General features: G+C 54.6%; 1 protein-coding gene across 3 annotated transcripts in view; it reads right to left on the bottom strand.

Annotated features, from left to right (window-relative positions):
- Positions 1-15,287, bottom strand: part of PTPN12 (protein tyrosine phosphatase non-receptor type 12) — a 592,849-nt gene that overhangs the window by 231,534 nt on the left and 346,028 nt on the right. The gene's annotated exons all lie outside the window — the stretch shown is intronic.

Genomic DNA, 15,287 nt, shown 5'->3' with positions numbered 1-15,287 from the left:
ACACTTCGTAATGAATCTCATTCTAACAAGCCCCAATAAATCCCATGGAAAATTGCATGAATACGGTCAAAGGTAACTCCAAATCAGGCTGCCATATGGCTAAATGTACGTGGGTCATGCATCAAGAATGTGCAAAAAAAATAAGTAGCAACACTGTGCATGCGCAAACGTTTATCTGTAATATTATCAAAGTGTGGTTAGACTAACTCAGCAAAAGTAGCAACAGAGGCTGACAATAGCATATGCTTTAAATGACTGATCAGTGATTGTGAAAGCCTACTGTTGGACCTGAAGCTTATGTGCAGCAAGTAGTGTTTACAAAAAAAATCACAGGGTGTAGACAACATGGCAGTCTTGCATGTTTCATAATTATACATAACTCTAAAAAATAAATGCTGCGGCTTAAATCTGAGAGTGTCTGCTTAGATGCTACTTAGAAAGGTAAATGTTGAGGGGGCGTGGCCAAGATGGCGGGGTGAGCGGACGCTTCCTCCTGTAGCTCCTCCGGCCCAGCTCAGCTCGAGCCCCGATTTCTGCGCTTCTCTCCCCCCGCGGCTGCACTGCGGGCGAGAGAACTGTGCCGGAACTCTTGGGGCACATTTTGATGCCACATTGACTTCTGTTGCCCGGGGGAAGTCCCCGAAAAGTTTGTTCAACGGCCGAGGCGAGGAGTGGAGCCTGGATCGCCCCGAGGAGAAGGGCCTGGAGGCGGAGCGTACTGCGGCGTTGTCCGCGCGCCTCGGCTGGGCCGAGTGCTGAAAGCTGCGGATCCCGAGGGAGCGGACTCGACGGACTCCGCGGAGTGCGGAGGCTTCCTGGCCGTCGCCCTTGAGGCCAGAGTCATCGCTGGACGACAGACCCCAGACCTGCGTCTGCGATTTATCCCCCTGCCATGGGTGTCGGTGTGTGACGCCTCACGGACCCCGAGCCTGGAAGCGGGGGACGGTGGAGTTTGAGCGGTGACCGACCGGGCGTACTAGCCGGTGAAACTGGGGGACACTGGTTTCGCACCTTCCCGACCCATTGCTGTTGAGGGTCGCCCATAGACTTGCTGGCCTGGGCTGCCCTCCTAGGTTCCGCCCTCCTGCCATCTTGTCGTTGAGGAGCTGGTACTGGTGACCCTCGCCCGCGCCCTTGCCATACGGGCGCCTCGGTTCATCCTGGTGCCTACGCATCTGCCGTCCTCCCTGGAAGCACGTGGCTGCAAGCCTCCGACCTGAACCTGGATTATCGCCCTGACTGGCTCGATGGTTGTCTCGCCCTGGCCCGTGCCGCCATTTTGTCGCCTGTGACGCACTACCCTTGTCCTCGGCGAGGTCTTCACATCTGGTGCCCACGAGCGGCTGGGCGCATCTACAGCGGCCAGCCCTAGGCTTCACCCACCGCGGAGGCCAAGATGGCTGGGAGACGAGGTGCGGCACGGGGAGATCGCACTCTGCCGGACATGCTCGGCAGGGCCCAGCAACCGCGAGACAGGACGCAGCCGTCCCCGGGGTCCTCCCGGGCCTCAACGGACGCCACCGGAGGCGAACCACCAGTCACAAGGTCCTTCATGGAGGACTTATTCAGCTCCCTCAAGGAGGAATTCCAGACTCTCAAGACCGAGGTGGCCGGAGAGGTCCGTGAAGTGCGCAGAGAAATCGAAGGCCTGGGCGAGCGGGTCGACACTGTGGAAACGGCGGCCCAGCGTCGTGATGAAGAGATAGTTCATCTCCAGCAGGACGTTCTCCGCCTTCGGGAGCAATGTGTCGAGCTCCAGGCCCACTCTGAGGACCTTGAGAACAGGTCTAGGCGGAATAACATCCGGGTGCGAGGCGTTCCGTCCGCGGATGAGGGTGCGGACCTGGTGGCCTATCTGCAGGACCTGTTCCGCGACATCTTGGGAGAAGAAGCGGACTTCCCGATCCGCATCGACAGAGCACACAGGGTGGGCCGCCAGCGCCAGTCATCGGCACCCCCACCTGATATCCTGGCATTCCTGCCGGATTTCCCCCTAAAGGAGCGCATTATGACAGAGGCCCGCAGGAAGCAGCCGCTGTCCTTCCGAGAACGACCCGTGGCGCTCTATCAAGACCTGTCCGCCATCACACTGCAGAAGCGCAGGTCTTTCCGCATCGCTACGGACTTTTTGCGAGAGCGTGAGACGGCCTACTCCTGGGGTCACCCCTTCCGTCTTATTTTCCGATGGAATGGGGTGCTACATCAGCTGCGCTCCTTACAAGATGTCTGTGGGGTGCTGGGACTCACAGCTACAGAGGAAGAAGGGGCGACACCCGCATGGAGGCGCCCCGAGCGGCGGGGCCGACAGAGATCGAGGAGGCGCCAATCGTCAGCGACAGCGAGTCGCCCTGACTCCCCTACCATCAGGGCGGATATGGCGGAGGCCCTGAGGACTGCGGCCAGGAACTTGCCTGATTCTAATGGCGTGGCCCAGACGGCCTAACTTTTCTCCGGGGGGAGAGACTCTTAGCGTCTGCGATGCTGGGTTGGGGCTGGGGGTTGGGGGGGAGAGGTTGGAGGTGTGTGGCTGGACGTCCACCTGACTGGTTTCTACAGACTCGCCCACTTGGGCCAGACTGAGACAATGGGGTGTTTTTTCTTGTTTTTGGTTTTGGCTGGTTGCCATGGGTTGGTTCTGGGGGGGTTCAAGAGCTGGTTTGGTGTTGGGGGGGTCCCGTCCGATACTGTCCGAACACATGCGAAGCCGACTCTGGCCTTCCCTGCGCCCCCGCCCCGCGCGCCCCTTCCACTGATCCCTCGCTTGCTGCATAGCGCTTTGCATCCCTGGGAGCGATGCCGTCCCTGAAAGTAGTGACCCTTAACGTTAAGGGTCTGAATAATCCTGTGAAGCGTAGGGCGATCCTTTCCCTGCTGGAAGGGTCACAGGCGGATATCTGCCTCCTGCAGGAAACCCATTTACTCTCTAAAGATTGCCATAGGTTGCGCTCTGCCAAGTTCCCCACGCAACTCTTTTCCTCAGCTGCGACTAAGACTGCGGGGGTAGCCATTCTTCTAGCCAGCTCCTTCAGGGGTGAGGTGTTGTATAAACATGCCGAGCAGAAAGGGAGGCTTCTAGTGTATCGCATGCGTCTGGGGGGTGTTGCCTTCACGGTTGGCTCCGTGTACAGCCCAAATGACCACCAGGATCGCTTCCTGGAATCTGTGTTGGTAGACGTTACTGCCTCGCCCGATCGCCACGTCGTTTTGGGGGGAGACCTGAACATGGTCTTCGACTCCACCTTGGATAGGTCTGCCCAGCGCTTTCCGCAGACGGGGGAGCTTTCTAGAGCGGTACAGGACCAGATTGCAGAGATGGATCTGCATGACCTCTGGCACACCATGCACTCCGCCGATAGGGACTACTCATATTTCTCCCACGCACACCGCACTTACTCGCGGTTGGACTACCTCTTGGTGAGCGGACCGCTTCGCTCGGCCGCCACGGCGGCAGACATCGGGGTCTTGTCCCTGTCCGACCATGCGCCGGTTTCCGGAGCATTTGCTTGGCCGGCGCCCCCCCCCTCCAGAGGGATGTGGCGGCTTCGGGACACGCTTCTCCATAAGAAATCGGTGGTGAAGCGAGTGGAGGAGGTCATTCAGGAGTACCTGACCCACAATGACAACTCCGACACGTCCCTAGCAACGCAGTGGGCGGCTTTGAAAGCGGTCGTCAGAGGGGAGTTTATCTCCATTTCCTCGGCGGAGAACAGGGAGCGGCAACGTAAGAGGGAGGAACTAACGGCGCAAGTCAGGGAACTCGAACAGGTTCACCGCCGGACGGGGGCTCCTCGAGTTTGGAGGCAGCTGAAGGCGGCGCGGAAACTCCTCTCTGCGTTGGACCTGGACCGGGCGGAGTATGCGGCGTTGCGCTTGAAGCATGCCTTTTACACCGGCGGAGACAGATGCGGCAAGCTCCTGGCCCACCGGCTCAGGGCTGCGCAGCAACGCAATGTAGTAAAGGAGCTGGTGGGAGCGGATGGGGTCCCGGTTTCCGGTGACGCGGAGGTGGCGGATTCCTTCCGTGCCTTCTATGAGGCGCTGTACGCTGCAGAGCCCTCCCCACCGGGAGAGGCTGAGGCCTATTTGGAATCGGTAACCCTCCCTGCCCTGGATCCCGCCCAGGCGGACCACCTAGAGAGGGACATTCATGTGGAGGAAGTCATCTCCGCTATTGCACGGTTAAAGCACGGCAAGGCCCCGGGCCCGGATGGCTATACGGCCTTGTTTTACAAGACCTTCTGTCCCACTGTCGCGCCTCTCCTGGCTCGCTTGTTCAATTCCTTTTCTGAACCGGGAGCCATACCACCGGACCTTCTCTCGGCGACTGTGTCGGTTATTCCGAAACCGGGGAAGGACCGGACTCTGTGCGGCTCGTATCGGCCCATCTTGCTTCTAAATGTGGACCTCAAGCTTTACACGGGGATCTTGGCGGCCAGACTGGGTCTGCACCTACCAGGTCTGGTGGAGGCGGACCAGGCCGGTTTTGTACCCGGTAGGCAGACGGTCGACAACACTAAGAGGGTGACACACGTGCTGGAAAAGGCCTCGCGCGTCCCGGGGGAGCGGATGCTGCTGTCGGTCGACGCGGAAAAGGCCTTTGATAGGGTTCATTGGCCGTACCTCGAGCTGGTTCTCGGGAAACTGGGGATCGGCGAGAAGTTCCGCACTATGGTTTTTAATTGTTATAGGAGGCCGTCAGCATCGGTGCATGTCAATGGACACAGCTCCATCAGCTTTGCCATTGAGCGCGGCACGAGACAGGGCTGCCCCCTTTCGCCGCTCCTGTTTGCCCTCTATATGGAGCCGTTTGCCCAGAGGATTCGCGATAACCCGGACGCTATTGGGGTGAAGATGGGGCAATACACACATACTGTCAGCTTATATGCGGACGATGTCTTGCTGACCCTGGATGACCCCAAGCGGTCGCTCCCTGCCTGCGTCCAGGAACTGAACTCCTTTGCCCGCGTGGCGGGCTTCAAAATGAATATATCTAAATCGGCTGCCCTGGATGTGTCACTTTCTGTCGACACCAGGCGGGACCTCCAGCGTCTTTTTCCTTTGCAATGGTCCTCCTCCACGGTGCCTTACCTGGGAATTTTGCTTGCACCCTCCCTACCTGCAATGGTCGCAGCTAACTATTCCTCCCTGGGCAAAAAGATCAAGGAGGAACTCGGCCGATGGGACAAAGGCCTGCTCTCGTGGCTGGGCCGTATCGCAGCGGTGAAGATGACGATACTGCCTCAGATCCTGTATCTTTTTCGCGCTCTACCTCTCCAGCCCCCTGTAGGTTGGATACGGCAGGCGCAGGCTGACATCTCCCGCTTTGTGTGGCAGGGCCGTAAGCCTCGAATGAAACGGGTCCTCTCCATGCTTGCCCCGGAGGCGGGGGGTCTCGGTGTCCCGGACCTCCGGAAGTACTTTCAGGCGGCGCAACTCCGATATTTGGTGGAGTGGAGCCGGTGGGAATCGGACAAGCACTGGCTCTTTCAGGACCAGGCAGTTGCGGGCCGTACCCTCCAGGAAGTCCCGTTCCTGCGGCGCACTCACCGCCCGCCTAATCTCTACGCCTCCTTTATCACCCGGGTTCTGCTGCGGGTGTGGGACGCGATGTGTGAGCTTCGTGAGCTCACCACTTTTCCATCACCGTTCACTCCCATTGCTGGCAATCCAGACTTCACTCCGGGTCTGGAACCGGGAGCCTTTTCCCACTGGGTGAGCGCGGGTTGTAGGGCACTTTTCCAGATCTACGGGCCGGAGGGTGTGCTCCCCTTCCGGCAGCTCCGACAGGAGTTTGGCCTGACGGAGGGGGACAGACTGCGTTACATGCAAGTTCGCCACTGGGCTCTTCAACCCCCAGTGCGCGACGTCGCTGCCCGTTCGATTACGCCCTATGAGCGATGGCTGGTAACCCGGACCTCGGATGCCAAGCTTATCACCGACTTGTATAAGTTTCTCCAACCCCCGCCGTTTCATTACCATAACCCAGGGAGGGAGCGCTGGCACAGGGAATTGGGCAGGACCTTGAGCCACAAGGAATGGGACAGGATCGCGTATCGGGCGAGGCACTCTGCGTACCACACTGGGCTGACGGAGACCTTTACTAAGGTGTCCACCTATTGGTACTACACCCCGGAGAGGCTCTACGAGATGCACAAAATCGGCGATAAAGGTTGCTGGCGCGGCTGCGGACAGGAAGGCACCCTCACGCACATTCTCTGGGAGTGCCCGGTGCTGTCGGCCTATTGGAAGGAGGTCTTGGATGAGGTAGACAGGCATTTTGAGATAGAACTCCCGTGCTTCCCTGCGTATGTCTTGCTAGGCCTCCCCAATGACCTGATGTACCCGCTGAAGTCCCGCAGGGGTAGACAGATTGCGATTGCGCTAGGCTCAGCGGTTCAAAACATCCATGTACTCTGGCGTACCCCCACTGCCCCCTCTATCACTGGCTGGCTACACAGGCTCTGGCAGGTACTGGGTATGGAGAAGATGTCGCTAACAGTGGCTGGGAATGTGGACCAATTTGAAGAGCTCTGGCACCCCTTTTTAGCACTGCTGTCCTCGGAATTTCGCGAGCTCACATGTCCACGGTACCTGCGACTCCTTAGGTTGACGCCGCCGGCGGCTCCAGCGGAGTGAATGTGGCGGGATCAGGGGTTTGGGGCTGGGGGTGGGAGGCGGGGTTACATGCTTCTAATGCTGACTTTCGGACGAGGATGTTGGGGTATTGTTTTCTTCCTTTTTCTCCTTTGCTTTTCTTTCTTCTATTTTTCCGGGGACGGGGGGTTGGAGGGATGGTGTGTGTTTTTTTCCTGTGTTGCGGGACGCTACTCTAGCTCGGCCTTGCTCGGGGAATGGGGGTCTACTGGAGGGTCATTTGCACTGCCTTATTGCCTTATGACTTATGCCTTGTCGCCCTCCGGGGCTTCCTGCCTCCCTACTTTCCCTCTGAATCACTGCAACGTTTCGCGTCTTGTATTGTATGTTCGCTTGACCTCCTATTCCCTTCCCCATGTTTTTTTGTACTTTAATAAAATACTTTAAACCTAGAAAGGCAAATGTTACTGATCCTGTAAGCATCTGTTCATGGCATCTAGTGCTGTAGATTCACATTCTGTGCACACTACTGGCATCGAAGACTACTTTGGAGTTACGAGATATAGTGACTACATCCATTACTGGTAATGCGCATAGGCATCAGCTCTATTGTTAGAATGTTTTTTCCGCCCAAAGGGTGAGGACTTAGATGGAGAATAGAATCACAGTAAAATTGACCATGAGATATAAATAGTAGATGTAAAAGAGAAAAAAATCCAGCCTTCAGCGTCAAAAATATTGAGTAAAAGTGTGGAGAACAGACCAAGTAGCTGCTTTACAGATGTCAGCCATTGGAATATTGCCAAGGAAAGGCACAGAAGCTCATATTTTACAGGTTGAGCAAGGTCTGGGAAAAACAGGCAAAGGTCTTTAGGCTTCGCATAACAGGTCTGTATATATTTGACCAACCACAGTGCTACACCTACTTTGGACAGAGCACAGTCTTTGCGTTTAGAGAAAGAAACAGTTGTTGAGTTTTTCGGAATAGCTTACTAATACAAAGGCTCTCTTTTGACATCTGATGTATGAAGAGCTCGTACTGCTAAAGACTCTGGATGTGGGAGGAACACTGGTAATTCTATAGTTTGATTAAAATGGAAACTAGAGACCACCTTCGGTAGTTCATTTATATATTATTAAGTTTTATACAGCGCGAACTTGACCCAAGAGGGTATCAGAGCGTTTTACATTTAGGATCGTTGTGTTACAAGTAACATCCGATACAAGAGCATAGTAAGGTACAGTACACAAACAATGTTTCAATAATTCATAGGAGGGAGGGGAGGAAGGGGTAAAAGCGGGGAGAAGAGGAGGAAAATTGCCCAATATCCGGCTGGTAGCTCACTAACACCCCTGAGAGAAGAGACAGCTGCTAGGAAGGTTGCGTTGCAGGAAAGAAACTGTAAAGTCCATGAGCGGAGTGGCTCAAAAGGAGGTCCCATTAGCCATGTTTAAACAATATTGAGGTCCCACACTGGGGTCGATGGCACCTTTGGTGGGATAAGCCTCTTAGGCAAGAACTCAAATGGGTTAACAGGAACCCTGAAAAGGGAAATTTGATCTTTGTTTTGTATGTTAGCAGCAACAGCTGCCAAATGAAGCCTGATGGAAATGTATGCAAGTATAGACTTCTTTAAGTGGAGCATACAACAGAAAATATCTAGTACTGCTACCTGGAGAGGGGCAATACATCTAGGAAGACAGTGTTTGAACCTTTTCCACTAAGCTAAGTAGCAGGTTGTGGGCCTGCAGGCCTCTTTTAGGACAGCCTTTGTGAAGGGAGGTTGAGAGACCTAAATCTTAGGCCTTCACGTACCAAATTCAAGACTGAGCGGTCTGTGGTCCAAGTGTCCCTTGATTCTATGAGAGAAGTTCTGACTGATTGGACAGCTACTCGTGAGGCACTAGAGACAGTTCAAGGATAGTGGTTCCCTCCAGGGTGCACTCCAGCAGCAGCACGTGCACCTTACTACCCTCACAAGCCCAGAGTCTTTCACGGAGTGAGCAGGTTGCTTCAGAATACAGGAAAGCCTTTGTTTGCAAGGGTGGTGTGAGAATTTGGCCTGGCATATGCTGTCCACTACTCTAGTGGGCACCTTGCACCAGTACAAACGACCCTAATTTATTGGACAACCTTTATAGAAAGCTATCCTAGTGGTAGCTGTGGAGAGAAGCCTTCAGGCTAAGTCTTGAAGGAATGTAAAGCAGCTTGTTTTACCAGTCTATAATCTCATGAATGACCAAATGAAAGGAGAACCACACCAGGTATATATAAAATATATATGTATTTATTCTAAACACATCCCTCTAGTCTCTTTATGAGGCTAGAGGCAAAAGTACACAAGTTAAACTTAATTAGCACAAAGTAAATTAGCACACTATACATTTTGCCTTAGGGGCCTCACAAACCATATACTAAGAAAGTGGTATAAGTACCACTGTGAACATAGAGATAAGGCCTAGGGCCTGTAGAACCGCGGGGCAACCAGGGACCACCCAAGGTAGGGACGCAGGAGACCCATGGGGGACGCGTACGGTGTCTAAACACAGCCGCGAATCACGTTTACTTCTATGGAGAAAGTTGCGATTAGATTTTTAAGGATTAAGGACACTTAGGAGTGGACTAGGAACAAACCCCTTCAGTACTGGACAGTTCGAGAGTCAACACCCACAGGAGCACCGAAGTACTTGTGTTACCTCACCCAGGGAAGCCGGGTACATAGGGGTCTTTTCGTGTCTGGTTTCGTCGTAATTTCCTATGGAGAGCTGGAAAGAAGTGCTGCAGGTGATCAGATGAAGTGTCCGGGTGGATCGAAGATCTGAAGAACCTGAAAGCACAGGGGACAGAGTCTAGGTCGCTTGCTAGTGACCAGTGAGTCAGTAAGAAGATGCCCACCGATGTGGGGGGATTTCAGGTGCATGAGGTGTAGCTTGACTTCAGCCACGAGGACCAGGAGGCGTCGACGACAACCAGGAGCTGGATTCGAGCTGTCCCACGTCGGATGTCGAGTGCTGCAGCGTCGGTGTCCGGATTGGACCAAACAAGCCTTGGCAACAGCAACCCACGCAGAATGCAAAGATTGGCTTCGGAGCAGACCAGCAAGGTCGGAGGGACTCACCCTTTGGAGGAGAGTCAGGGCACGTCTGGAGCAACCAGGAACGCCCAAGAAACAAAAGAGTTACCTTCGTGGGGACCCACCAGTCGACGGACCAGAGATCACGAAAGGGACTTGAGCAGAAATGGCCCACGCAACACTTGTGGAGTGTAGGCCCACAATCTTCAGTGCAGATGGTGCTCAGGGCTTGGACTACAAGTAGCCCAATGCACAACTTCGGGAAAGCTCGGGAATTAGATGCACTAGCAAATGTGCATGGTGTCCAGGATTTCCGATCCCACGTCTCTCGTGATGGCTACAGGTCTCAGCTTTGAGATCCCAGCTTTGGGATCTCGTATCGGCCTCGGAGCTGTCTGGAAGTAGGTGTCCTGTGTCAGATTCTTCGGGATCCGGAGGGAGCCTCGAAAATGCGGACCAGCAAGATGCTTCTTTGGTGCCTGTTTGAACAGGGGAGTCACTCCTTGACCCCAAGGGAGATACTTCCGTCTTCTAGTCGAAATAGAATGTTGAAATTCCAGGATACATGTTGCAGAGTTTTGTCCAGGGTAATCTAAAGTCCTAGGGACTGGGTTCCTATACTTATACTAAGTTTAGGGGATGGACTAACTCTAAGGTCCTACCTATGGGATGACCTGGGGAGGGGGTGGTTACACCCCTTCCCATTTGGCCAGTTTCGCGCCAGAGCAGGGGCTGAGCGCCCCTGCAACAGGTTTGAACTGGGGTATGCACAGTGACACCTTGTGTGCCCCAGGCACTGTCTGAAAAGCATTCACTGAATGCCCCCACACTGCCCAAATAGAATAAAGCCTGTCTGGGGAGGTGGTTACACCACTCTGGACAGGAAACCTATTGTCCAGGCATACCCTGCCAGAGTTTCGTCCAGCAGCAGGAGGCCAGACTCGTGTCTGTGGTAGCAGATTCCATTTTGTGATGCTGGGGCTCTTTAAAGCTATTCCCGGGTAAGTGTGTACATGTCTTCTCCCTCTAGAAGGGTGGAATTCTACCCCCGCCGCCAGAACAGCCTCTGAGAATAGGCTCCGAACGCTGCAGAGGGGCTCAGCTCATGCTTGGGTCCCCTCTCACACAAAACCAAGCACTATGCCTTCAGGATTGTCAAGGCCTGCCATAGGAGTGACCTATAGATTTATATGTGTCTGTATATATAGGTAGATATAGGTAAGTAGCACCTTAACCAGGATGTAGTAGCAGACCTGTGGTGCAATTTTGGGAGGCTTCCCAGGGGTGGCATAATACATGCTTCAGCCCCTGGCAGGCCTCTGGGGTACCTATGCCCTTGGTACCTACGGTACCATATACTAGGGACTCACAAGGGTGACCCAGTAACCAATCTGGAGTGTACCTAATGTACATGCAATCAATTTCGAGAGGACGCAGCTAGGCTGAGGCCCTGAATAGCAGGATCCCAGCCAAACTAAGTCAAAAACCATCAAAACACCAGAAAGAAAAGTAGGGGTAACCATGCAGTCTGATTCCACCTTCCTACAGTCACCCCACAAGCACCAAAGCTGAAAAATGAAACGCTAATAAAGTTGATTTATTACAGTTTTATTTTTCAGCAACTTGTCCTGAACTAAGTGTAAGGACATGGCGGGGCCAGGGCTGCCGAGTGGCAGAAGTAGGGAGCTATGCACTTTTAAATGCGCATTTCTCTTTGGCCGACCGTCGTGGGCTGGCCAGCCAGACGTGCTCATTTTAAAGTTCTCTAATCTAGCTGTCTTAGACAACTGAGTTGGAGAAGGCAAAGGTCTCCAGTGCTCTTATGAGTGCTGGGAGAGACTATTCTATTCAATCCAAGCTGTGAAAGCAGCACCATGATTGGGTAGTGCAGTTTGCTGCATTGGGAGCTTCCAGGAAGACACCATAGGGAGGAGGACACAGCGCTGTCAGAAGAAAGCGATTTTTTTTGCCCAACACTACTCCCCTCCTCACCACTCTCAGTACAAGTCAGCCGCCACTGTTTATTTGTAGCTGCACGTCTGTAAAGACTAGGGCGTGGTGGTCTACAACACAAAAAAGATCAAGAAACCCAGCAGGGAAGAGATGAACATGTAATTAGCCTGGAGGAGGGCAATATGCAGGGGTCTACTGAGAAATTACAAAGGCGGCTCTTAATGTCCCTTCATTCACAAATTGCCTGAGGCCATTTGTCTAGTGTTTACCTTAGCACTGCCCCTTGCCCCCACCACTCCTAGCACTTCTAAGATGCAGAACCCTAACTGTCTAGCATAAGGACAAAGCAGTGACAGAGAAAACAGGTAGGCGTTTGCTATTGTGCTTAATGCTGGGAAAGGCCAGTCTCAAAACACCATTTTAAAACTAAATTGCAAACCTGATAATGCCTTGCCTTCTCCTGCTGCCCAAAGCTCCTAGTTTTGGAATGTCATATTATATCACTGCACTGAAACACATTTATCAAAAGTTTTAAAACATGATCTTTGATACATTCATATCTTGCAAAAATGCAAGATGCAAGTCGGTTGTCACATGTACCCAGTATGTCCCATACATTCTTATTATACTTCGAGGAACATGGATATGGGCGAGTCAACAAAATAGCGACAGAAGAGCCCACCCAAGGGTGGGCTGGCTCTAAAGAGCCCAAGCACGAGCCTTGAAAATATTTGGCATGTATGACATGGCATGCACAGACATCGACTTCAGCCACGCCACAGAGCTTCAATGGACGGACCACAGCTGCGTCCACTTCACCTTCAAGAGAACGACGACCCACCACCACCAGCAACAGGCCGCCCGCAGAAGCTGGAACAAGATCACAGCAGACCAGCTCGCCACCTCCCTGAGCCAGTACCCCCCTGCCAGCTCAGCAAACCCCAGCCAGGCCGCCGACAACCTCACGAAGTGGATCAGCATCTGCGCGGACGAACTCGCCCCGCTGAGGACCCCACCCAGCAGACCCGGCAGCAAGAAAGCCCCGTGGTTCACCGACGAACTCAAGAGCTCCAAGAAGAACTGCAGAGCCCTCGAGAAAGTCTGGAGAAGGGAACCTACACCGGACAACAGGACCACCTTCAAGCTGGCCACCCGGAAGCACCACCAGCTGATCCGCGCCCCCAAGAAAACTGCATTCAAGGACCGGCTGGACAACAACGCACACAACAGCAAGGAACTCTTCAACATCGTGAAAGAGCTATCCAACCCCAGCGCAGGAAACAACGACATCACCCCATCGCAAGACCTCTGCAACTCCCTCGCTTCATACTTCCACAACAAGATCGCGGACATACACAACAGCTTCAACAACCAACCAACGCACACCAAGACCAAACAACCACCCCCCACCGCCACCCTCCACGCCTGGACTCCGATCAGCACCGAAGACACCATCCGCACGATGAACTCCATCCACTCCGGATCACCGACCGACCCCTGCCCTCACCACGTCTTCAACAAGGCCGACGCTGTCATCGCACCCCACCTGCGAGACATCATCAACACATCCTTCGACACCGCCACCTTCCCTGAGAGCTGGAAGCACGCCGAACTCAGCGCTCTACTCAAGAAACCCACTGCGGACCCTACCGAACTCAAGAATTACCGCCCCATCTCGCTCCTCCCGTTTCCAGCCAAAGTCATCGAGAAGACCGTCAACAAGCAGATGGCCGCCTTCCTCGAGACGAATGGATCCCTCGACCCCTCACAGTCCGGCTTCCGAGCCAATCACAGCACCGAGACCGCCCTCATCGCTGCCACCGATGACATCCGAGCCCTGATGGACAACGGAGAAACAGCGGCCCTCATCCTCCTAGACCTCTCCGCGGCATTCGACACTGTCTGCCACCGCACCCTAGTTCAGCGCCTCAGCAACGTCGGAATCCTGGACAAGGCGCTGGAATGGATCATCTCCTTCCTCGACGGAAGAACACAGAGAGTCCGCCTACCACCGTACAAGTCAGAGGCCACCGAAGTCATCTGCGGCGTCCCTCAAGGATCCTCACTGAGCCCCACCCTCTTCAACGTCTACATGAGCCCCCTCGCGGCCATCGCACGCCAACACAACCTCAACATAATCTCCTACGCCGACGACACCCAGCTGATCCTCTCCCTGACCAACGACCCCGCCGCCGCCAGAGCTAACCTGCACGAAGGGATGAAAGAGGTAGCCGAGTGGATGACGACCAGCCGCCTGAAACTGAACTCGGACAAGACGGAGGTCCTCATCCTGGGCTCTTCACCCTCCGCCTGGGACGACTCCTGGTGGCCTCCCGCCCTGGGCACCACACCCAAACCGACAGACCATGCACGCAACCTGGGCTTCATCCTGGACTCCTCCCTCTCCATGACCGGACAAGTCAACAACGTCTCCTCGGCGTGCTTCAACATCCTACGCATGCTATGGAAGATCTTCTGGTGGATCCCCACCGAGACTAGGAAGACCGTCACCCAGGCCCTCGTCACTAGCCGACTGGACTACGGCAACGCCCTCTACGCCGGTACCACCGCCAAGCTCCAGAAGAGACTCCAGCGGATCCAGAACGCCTCAGCCAGACTCATCCTCGACATCCCACGAACCAGCCACATCTCCGGACATCTGAGAGACCTTCACTGGCTCCCCGTCAACAAAAGAATCACCTTCCGCCTCCTCACCCACGCACACAAAGCCCTACACGACCAAGGCCCGAGCTACCTCAACAGCAGAATCAACTTCTACGCTCCCAAACGCCACCTCCGATCAGCCAGCCAACCACACCCTCGCCGCCGTCCCCCGCATCCGAAGAGCGACTACAGGAGGAAGGTCCTTCTCCTACCTGGCCGCCAAGACCTGGAACTCCCTCCCGACCGACCTGCGCCTGACCCAAGACCACCTCTCCTTCAGGAAGAAGCTGAAGACCTGGCTGTTCGAGCAGTAGCGGCACCCCCCCCCCCACCCCCAGCGCCTTGAGACCCCTACAGGTATGTAGTGCGCTCTATAAATGCCATTGATTGATTGATTGATTGATGCAACAGACATTATGTCAGAATATGATATGAGGTCTTCAAACTTCAAGAAAATGCATTTCTTTAACGCATGGACACTTTCCACCTTAGTATATCAGATTATTTTTGAAGTATTTATTAACTAGCAGCCCGTCCCGACCTTGTACGGGAGCAATCAGGCTTCAGGGCCCCCGCCCGCCCCAACATTGTCCGTGGGTCCCCGGAGTAGCAGCCCGTCCCGACCTTGGCTTCAGGGCCCCTGCCCGCCCCAACATTGTCCGTGGGTCCCCCGGAGCCTTACCTCATCCGCCGCACCTCCCCGCGCTCCTGAGTTCACCGGTCCGCCGCTCCTCCCCGCCTGTCCGCCGCTCCTCACCACTCCTCCCCACCTGTCCGCTGCTCCTCACTGCTCCTCCCCGCCTGTCCGCCGCTCCTCACCGCTCCTCCCCACGTGTCTGCCGCTTCTCCCCACACTCATGTCCGCCGCTCCTCCTCGCGCTCCTGGACGCCGCTCCTCCCCGCGCTCCTGATGTCAGCACGCACGTCGCGGCTGGCGCTACTTCCATGGGACTACTTTTTTTTTTCTCGTAAATTTTTTAAATAACTTATATTTTTTTAATT

The sequence above is a fragment of the Lissotriton vulgaris genome, chromosome 1_1, assembly GCF_964263255.1.
Source record: "Lissotriton vulgaris chromosome 1_1, aLisVul1.2, whole genome shotgun sequence".
In the NCBI taxonomy this organism is placed as follows: Eukaryota; Metazoa; Chordata; class Amphibia; order Caudata; family Salamandridae; genus Lissotriton; species Lissotriton vulgaris.
Note: the sequence above shows the minus strand (reverse complement) of the source record. Positions and strands in the feature narration are given on the sequence as shown.